At 45.4% G+C, this 9,532-nt stretch overlaps 1 protein-coding gene across 2 annotated transcripts in view; it reads left to right on the top strand.

Moving 5' to 3' along the window:
* The first annotated feature begins 1,544 nt into the window (after positions 1-1,544).
* Positions 1,545-9,532, top strand: part of snap25a (synaptosome associated protein 25a) — a 28,085-nt gene continuing 20,097 nt past the window's right edge. The window contains exon 1 of one of the 2 annotated variants that reach the window (XM_048250096.1): positions 1,545-1,708. The gene's annotated coding sequence lies outside the window, so the exon portion shown is untranslated. The remainder of the gene's footprint in view (positions 1,709-9,532) is intronic. The other variant, XM_048250095.1, reaches the window with a different exon arrangement.

Below are 9,532 nucleotides of genomic sequence, written 5' to 3'. Positions count from 1 at the left end.
CGCCAAGGCTATGCACTATCCAGTTATATGATCTGGGTTAGACCACCTCATGAAAATGCCCCCGTAAACAGCTTTCATAGCAGGACATCCCCAGCGCTGCTGCCAAAAGACACATGATCGTGCGCTGACGAGTCTTTTATCAGCGCCAAGTGTGCTGCTGCTGGCCTGAAACCTCCCACCTCCCTGATGCATTTCTCATGGGAACTCATCATTACCATTCATTTTGCCCAGACAGGTTCATTTTAGAGCAATTGTGGATAGGCTGACATAGAGGGAGAGTTGAGAATGGGACCCAATCGTATGTGTGTGTGTGTGTGTGTGTGTGTGTGTGTGTGTGTGTGTGTGTGTGTGTGTGTGTGTGTGTGTGTGTGTGTGTGTGTGAAGTGGGTGGGGGTGGAGAAAGGTGAGACCGAGGGGTTATGGGAGGGAATGTGACTTGACAAAAAGTGTGTGCGTCTGTGTAGTGGTCACTGCGTGTGTGTGCGTCTGTGTAGTGGAGGACTGACTGGCAGCAAAAGTCAGAGGGGGAGTAGACTCTAAATATATGTGAAGAGGCAATGACTAAGCAGCAGGTTGATAAGTAAATAGAGAGAGCGTATGTAAAAAAGTGGAGATATGAAGAGACTGACGGCAGAAGTCGATGCCAGACAATTTGTGACTGCGAAGATTCTTTACTGTCCCCGAGTAGCCTAGAAGCTACCTCACAACGGCCAAGTCTCTCGATGAAGTGTGATAGGATGTGACACAAGCGACACGAGTCGGTTAATATTTCACCTCCAGGTCTCATTCACAGATTTCTGCTTCGCAAGCCATAGGAAGAGGTTCATGGGCCACTAGATAATTCAATAATTTACGGCTCAGTAAAGTCTGAACAGCAAAATGGCCTATCTAATAAACAGCTGATCCACTCCAGCGCATAGCACAGATACGTCCTATACAGATTTTTTTTTTTTTCTATCACTTAGCTATGCCTGCATTCTGTTGTTGTCCGGCTAGGTCCGGCGTGCTCATCGATTATATTGTGTAACGTAGGCCTACACAAGCAAGGACAGAGTATCCAGAATGTAAATAAACAAAATGCGTCCCTTGTTGCCTTGTTGGGACGAGTTCATGCTTAAACTTGACTGTGTTCTTATCTGTCTTTCTCTCCACGATTTTGAGTAGCCAAATAAATTCGTGTTTTCCTGATATCCCCAAGCATTTAATTAACACATGCTTGATGTGTATTTATTTCCTACAGTTAGTCGCGTCCACATCAGATATATTATGGGGGTATCCCAAAACCAGAATGACACAGCAGAAGTAATAGATAAACACCAACATTTAAATTCTTGATTGACTTGATGACAGCGCTGTTGACATGTTGCTGTCTGGTGTTTTGCATCACTGTTTTGGCTATGGTCAGTACACGTGCGAATGACTATTTGGACCCGAGTTCTGGCCAAGTGTCTACCCCCAGTTCCCCTCACTCTCGCCCTCCCCCTGGACTGGCAGCTATTAAAAGGTGCTGACGTCAAAACAGCCGCCATCTTTAGCGAGGGCAGAGCTACTCTTCATTGAAGAAGAACTGAGGAGGTATCAAACACGCGCAGTGCCTTTGCAGCAATTCAGTCCTAACAGACGGAGAGTGATATCGGTTAGTGGTTGAATACGCAGGCATATCCTCCTCCGTATAGCGACGGATCCACCGAACAAGGGCTCAGGTAAGGTCAGTTAGTTTTTTTAACTGGGATTTGCTGTAAGCTCTTTAAAACTAACCATATGAGCTGACTCCTTTTTGGGAACAATCTAGATTATAATTCAATTATGCATGAGTAGTATTTAGACATGGGAGGATGACAATTATTTTCAGAAAACAACTGTGGACGCATGCGGTGCATTTTGGATCTATGCAAAAAATTATTAGACCTATCAGTCTGACTGATATTTCTCCGATGTTGCAGCATATAGAAATGGCAAGACTTCTGTGGTGCGGATATTTCATCGTTTTGCTCTTCGAGGACACAAAGAATCCGTGAATTCTATCTCCGCGTTTGGGGTGTTAAAATTGCTGGATGCGGTGTTCCAATGCGCACGATGTGGGCGGGTTCTGTGTTTCAGTACCATGGACAACGACCGACGCGACTGTTTTCTATCGGAAATTGTTCACAGTTTACGAGGATAATAAGAAAGATCTTCACTAGCGAGTTGTCATTTGTGATCAGTATTCTAGTGACTGACATACCTTAAAGCTTGTTCTGAAATCGGTGGCATAGGCTTTCTAAATGTTTGCGCAGGAGCAGTTTATTCCTTTGGGTCATGGCTTGTGATGATTTCTGCTGTTCTTGGCACCATGATGCTACCCGCAGACTGCACTGTTAAGTAGGCTTATTTGGGAAAAAGGTAGGTAAAGGCTAGGTCAAATCAGACACATTCAATTTAATGCGGAAAACGCGAGGCCGACATTCGGGCTTCGTGACGTGGAGCGATAAGGTTGGAAATGCTGAGGCGCGTTCTTACTCCATGTAGGGGGGCGTCGATCTCGTAAACTGCGACAGAGGGAGTCGATAGGGTTCGAATGGGGGGTGTATAGGGAGGAGGGCGCTGACATAGGAAAGACACTGTCATCAAACTTCAAGAATGTGATGCCACAAAGCACGTCTGTGGTGGCTGCAGCGCAGTATGTTTCATTTCAGCGGCCAGACCCTTGCTACAGTTCTACGTGACGAGGCAACAGTAAATACTATCTGTGTCTGCCCAGCTGGGCGGGGGCAGAGGCGGAGGTGAGCGGGGCGGTGATGGAGATACCCGCACTGTGGTACCTCAAACACCCTGTTTACCGAGGCTACGAGACTGCGTATGTTCAACGGTACCCGTCACTGCGGGGATCCTCCCACGCAACGGGGGTATCTTCATATATTCACGTGTAAAGTGCATTATACACGCCTGCAAATGAATACATATTGATGGATTGAGGTCTGAAATGTCATAACCTTAAGTTAGTATCTCAGCGCAATGAAAACAAATATCTTAACGAATACCACGCAGAAAAGCGTGAGAAAAAAGGAACAGTTAATAGCCTACTGATGAGTTATTTAGGTCACGTGCGACTATGTTGCACCTGCATGTTAGGCTACTGTGTTAATGGAATGGTTTAAGCGTGTGTTTTTCCTCATCTCACACATCCTTATTTCTCCTTCATCGTGCGTAGATTTAGAGAATCATATTTATCCCAACCCCCGTTCTTCGTGAGGAATGTACAGAGAAACGTGCGTCCGAAATCGTGCTGTTGCAGTTTGCAATTGGTGACGAACTGCGATGGATAGATTGAAATGTTGTAATGTTCACAATGTAAAGAAAAGCGCAATATGCGTGCTTTCGTCGGCTTAATGTCGATGCTTCTTTGGCAAGGTTGACCCTCCGTCTAATGCAGCTTACATTGGTTTGACTGCAGAGCGCATACTGCGAGGGTTGTCCCCTCAAACAAGGGGGTGACTCACGATGCTTTGCCTGCTTTCGATTGTTACTCACCACGAAGGACTGTTACATTACATGCACATAACGGCAGTGTCTATAGCCGTCATATTTGTGCTCCCCCTTTCAGACTTCGAACAGAATTGGCGCTTATTGCTTTGTGGGAGGAAATTTGGTTGTCTTTAATCAGTTAATTGTTAATGCCAAGGCCTTTGGTTGGGCACCATTCTCAATGTGATTGCTTTGAATTCACCTGCTGTAAAATATTCATAATGCATTTGTCTTGTTTGATTTTAAATTGGTATGATACTGTTATCAGGGTACAATTGATGTATTACATGTAGGGTTGTTTCCTACTGATACATAAGATCTCTTATCAATGGTCGGAAATGTAAATAAGCCAGGGTGTAAAGTTAATAGCAGAAATGTGGTGACGCATGAACGTTGGTGATGCATTTGTTTTGGGCATTGCGCAATAAGGAGACTTCTTTTCATCAAGTGACATGCCACGTTAAGCATGGTTTGAAAGATAATCACTTCTAGTCTTGATTATAGTCATCAAGACATATTAACAGAATAACCCCCATAGCGAGAAGACCTAGTTGTAACCTATTTGTATTCTTATTTCCTATTTTTTTATTACTTTTTTTTTTTTGGGGGGGGTGAAATCGCAGTTGACGGTAAATGGTATTTCTCGATATGATATCTCGATACTGAGCAAACCTCCACTCATGTGGGGGAAAAATAACTATTCAGGCCTACTGCATTGGCATTTGGTAATTCATAAGGACAGTGGTGGGCCTAGAATTGTGTGATGACAAGGGCATCAAACTTCAACCCATGGCTTTGGTTTTGATAAACAATGGACACAGAGAATCAGGGTCATGCATGTAGACAAGTAGATAGATAGATGAATAATTAGATATATTAAATTAAATTAGGAAAAATGTAATGAAATTGAATGTGCATCTTATCTTAATTTAATATCTCCAATTAAATAATAGGCTAATTAACGACTGAAATGAATTCCAAGGTTGGTCTGAAAGGTAGTGAGCGGATCATATGCAGAGGTGGATAATTCTGGGCCAAGTAAACAATAACAGTGTAAAACATTCAAAATGGCTGACCCCAAGCAGGGGAGTTACTCTGAGCAGGCGCTTTGCAGAGAGGGCTAGCAGTGGGGGTTGGTGGTGGTGGGGGGGGGGGAGCGGAGGAGAGAGAGAGAGAGGGTGGGGGTGGATGTTAAAAATTCTTGTGTGCGTCACAGAGAAGGCAAGAGTGAGAAAACTCATGATGATAGTAACCGCCTGCGGACATCAGCCATTCGGGCCGTTTGCTTCAGATTTGCAGCAAGATGATAAGCCTGCGGAATGTGGCATTGCCAAAATGGAGGAGAGGAGAGGAGAGGAGGGATGCAACAACACTGTTGAAGAAGAAAAAAGGACAAGAGAGAGAAGGATGGAATAAGGGATTCAGCAGAACTGAAGGGAGGATAAGAGGAGAGATGAGGGTGAAGACAGGAAAGAGAAAGTGAAGGGGAGAGACAGAGAGAAGAGATGAAAAGGGATGGAAATGCTGAGAAGGATAGAAAGGTCTGCGTGGTTCTGTGTGGGATGGTCAACCGCTCCTCTCTCCACGAGGACCGGAAGGACGCTCATGGAACTTGTTCAGACCAGAAGATAACTGAAGAAATTTGTAGAAAAAAAGCAGAGAGGGGACGAAAGACCTTCAGGGAGCAGAGACACCAAAGATGAGCTAGGAAGCTAGGAGTGAAGGAGAGACTAGGTGAGAGAGAGAGAGGGGGGGTGCTGTCAGAGAGAGTTGCTCTCCTAGAATGTCAGTTTTTTGTTTGGGAGCTGGCAATATCCCTGGTGGTTTGCAGGGCATGTAGAGATGTTGCCTATTAATAACATCCCAGGAATTATAATGCCAATCAATGTATTTTTAATGTGTTCAAAAATACGCATCATTAGCTCACTGGTCAGGCTTAGAGATAAAAAAAATGCAATTGAGATTGTTGACCTTGGGCCAGTTGTTATAATTCAATTCATACCTTATGTAAGTGACAGTAAGTAAGGGTTGTGTTGTTCTTGCTATCATTTATAGACTGTAATGTGTCACCTTTTGACAATAAAGTGGCGGTTACTGTGTATGTGTGCGGTGAGGTCCGTATGTGGCATGTCTACACCTGTGTGTGTGTGTGTACGTGTGTGTGTGTGTGTGGTGCTTGGTCTTGGTGTCCAGCCCAAAGCCTGCCTAGTCAGGATTAAAAACACTGGAGGCTAATCCCCTTCCTCAGTGGCGCACGTTAGCTTCCTGATCTGCTCCTGACAACAGAGCCGCACTCTGTTTTTTTTCCCATCTGCTTTTCCGGATGTGGGGGCGCTCCAGAGCCTGTTTTTTCCGGATGTGGGGGCGCTCCAGAGCCTGGCTTTTCCGGATGTGGGGGCGCTCCAGAGCCTGGCTTGGAGGCGTGCCAGAATCCGGGACAGGTTTGGGACATGAGACAAAGTGATGTTTGGTTCTGCTGGTTGGTTGGGTTTCTGTCAACTGTTCTGCTGATAACGAAAGTTTTGTTTTTGCATGACATTCTCTCAATTATGTATCTGACATTTTGAGGAGTCAGGAGATACGACATTCAAATTTGAACGTATTCCCCCCTGACCAGAGAAAAAGATGATGACCGATTGTTTTTAATCAACTCAAGGCACTCTTTACTGTAGAATGGAAACCACACTGTGTCTCTCCCTCCCCTCTCACCTTATAGTGTGTGATCAAACCGATGTTTCCATGCACATCTGTGTGTGTACGGCTGTGTGTGTGTGAGTGTGTGTGTGTGTGTGTGTGTGTATGTGTGTGTTTGAGATGGCTTGCTCTATGCCAGGCTGTAATTTGATAATGACACAGATGTTGGTTCACTGAGCAAAAGCTTTATGGGAGCAGCGGATCAATTAGGGACAATTGGAGAAAACAAGCTTCAATTTTCTCACTCGCCACTCAGCATGTGTTCAGATGAGCCATATTTCCCTACCTCTCGCACAGAAAAGACAATCAGGTGACTAGCGGGTGAAGCCCTATGTGTAATTAGATTTGGTGTTGAATGGAGACGCCTGCAAATGGCCGCGCTGTTAATTGATGGAAAAATACCAACAGCACTGGTCATGGGAGATCACGGCAAGGGGCCTGGGGTGCATTTGAACTTTTAGATGTGTACAAGTTCGGTCGACATGAATCAGGCAGGTGAGTAGTTAGTGAGCACTAAGCTGGCCAGTTTTCAGCGTATTGGTGCGAAATAGATTAATCAAAGAGAGTAAATAACAAGAAAAGAAATAGATTAATCAAAGAGAGTAAATAACAAGAAAAGATTAATTAAAGAGGAGAAAAAGAAGGAAAGGCAATATTTATGTGTAAGGAAGACGGTCATGTCATCTATAACTTTGCCTTGTGTTACCCTTATAGCTTTTTAATGTCTCTGTCTTCATAACTTCTCAAATATTTAACAACCGCTAATGCGGTCAGTGTTGCACATCAGGGTAGCATGTATGTGACAAGAATGGTTAAAGTGTGGAAAGGGTGCTAGTCACTGAGGCTACGTGAGAAGAGTATGTTTTGAGGGCTATTTAGCTGTTGGTGTGACCAGGCTTAGGGATGGATGTGTTCGTCAAGGCACAGGACGTGACAGCAGCAACACCCTCTGGAGAGTGCACAGGATGTTACGTAAACAAGCCAGCAGGAACTGCTCTGCAAATAGCCAGCTGTTTATGCATGAGAAATGTTTTTGATGTGAGAGATGGTGGATCAGAGGATGGGAAGGCAATAAAGCTCGACGCATACTCTCATACACACACATGCTCTACACACACTCACACACACTCTCTTCCTCCTCTCCTCTCCTCTCCTCTCCTCTCCAGAGTCGGCATCTATAAAGCAGTGAGAAGGTCATGCTTTTAATTCCAGACTGGCTACCAGCGTTTTAAAAGGCTTGTATATCCTTTTCTGGAAAAAAACTCATTGACACATACAGTACCACCAGTGCATACTCACACACATACACATGCAACAAATACACTTAGTAGTCACACACACACACACACACACACACACACACACACACACACACAAAGCACACACACACACACACACACACACACACACACACACACACACACACACACACACACACACACACACACACACACACACACACACACACACACACACACACACACAAACACACACACACACAACACACACACACACACACACACACACACACACACACACACACACACACACACACACACACACACACACACACACACACACACACACACACACACACACAAACACACACACACACACAAACACACACACACACACACACATACACACACACAAAACACACACACACACACACACACACACACACACACACACACACACACACACACACACACACACACACACACACACACACACACACACACACACACACACACACACACACACACATGCCCTTTCTTCTCCCCTCCCCTCCATGGGCCATCCTTGTCATGTTTCAGTCGTCACTTGTCATCTCTGGAAGGCCCCCATGGGGTTAGGATGGCTCGCTGGTTGTCTGCTTTAATGGTCGCCTCTCTGTTTCATAAATCAGTCCCCTGTGGCGTCTCTCCTCCACATCTTTGGCCTGATGTGGCCCTGTCTCATACGAGAGCCATTCCCGGCAGCTTTGCTACCCAATCCAAACACAAGGGGGCGCTCTCAGTGCTGGGAGGAAAAGCCGCAACGCAGAGAAGGGACGCTTGGCCTCCCACAGGCTCCAGTAGAACTCCCTAATTGATGACTCACGAGACATGGGGGATCAAACAGGGATCTGTGAGCAGATGGATGGACCAATGGACCAATGGATCCACCATTCCAAGCCCAGCCTCAAGGGATTTCACATGGGATGTATGGATAAGAACAAACCCTCAACCATGTAGCATAACAGTGAAAACAGGCTTCAAGCACACAGTCTTTTTTCCCCCAACTTTTAGATGGATGACACTCTGAACTGATGCTTAAATAAAACAAGAAAAACCCTCAGCTGGATAAAAGTCAAGAATTAAACATCTCCATGGTTACTTGGCTAAGACCATGATAAGAAGCCTGCTGGATTTCTTGCATTAGTCTTCCAGCATCCTAAGTGGTAGGCGTCTCCATAGAAATGCTTTGATGGATTATATAGGCTGGCACTGGACTCCACCCTGAGAGCCTTTTCTTTCTACACAGCTTCTGCTGTGCATTGCAGGTGGATGTATAGATATCTTGATATCGGACCATGATAACTATGAGAGTATGACCTCTGTGTGGAGTTCACTGTGTAGCACTGACAAAGGACCTAGAGGGCCAGAGACAGGCATGTGAGGTCTGTATGGTAGCATGCTGCTCTGACAGTATTCAGTGTTGACAGTAAGCAATAATGCAGCCCAATGCTACAGCCCCACAAAGTGCTGGTGAGGCCTCATGTCATGCCACTCCCTGTCTGTGAGCGTTTTGTGCTGTCCTGGTGCCCGCCTAGGAAGGCCATGCCCTGGGCACAGACAGGTTGATGCATTAGTGATGGGGGTTCAGACGGTGCCCTCAATAATGCATGGCATGGCCATTTACAGAACCAATGTGGTGCCCAAGGGTCTCGATAAATACAAAGACCCTATGAAGCCTCTGGTTTTCTTTTGCCACCTCCACGCAGTGATACATCGTAGGAATACAGTGAGTTATTTCAGCATGTCTATTCTACATGGTTTGTTTTGTAGAAGGCATGGGAGCCAGACCAGGGTGAAAACGGTTCCAAAACTAAGAAAACAAAACCACCGTTGCTCTGTCAGGTGTATTTCGTTTATGTCTGTTGTTTATGCACTACACACAATGGTGGCAAAAAACGATTGCTTCAGCAACAAAATGGGGGCGCAGAAATTTAGATGGCATTGACCCCAATCTGGACCAAATCGGTCACTGCCTCTGCTGCTGCTCAAAATATTTGCACAACCCTCTCTGGCGGTGTGCTGATTAGATGCTTGATTGGTTATACGCTAATTGA

The sequence above is a fragment of the Alosa alosa genome, chromosome 8 (genome assembly GCF_017589495.1).
Source record: "Alosa alosa isolate M-15738 ecotype Scorff River chromosome 8, AALO_Geno_1.1, whole genome shotgun sequence".
Lineage (NCBI taxonomy): Eukaryota > Metazoa > Chordata > Actinopteri > Clupeiformes > Clupeidae > Alosa > Alosa alosa.
This window is presented reverse-complemented; position numbering and strand designations above follow the sequence as displayed.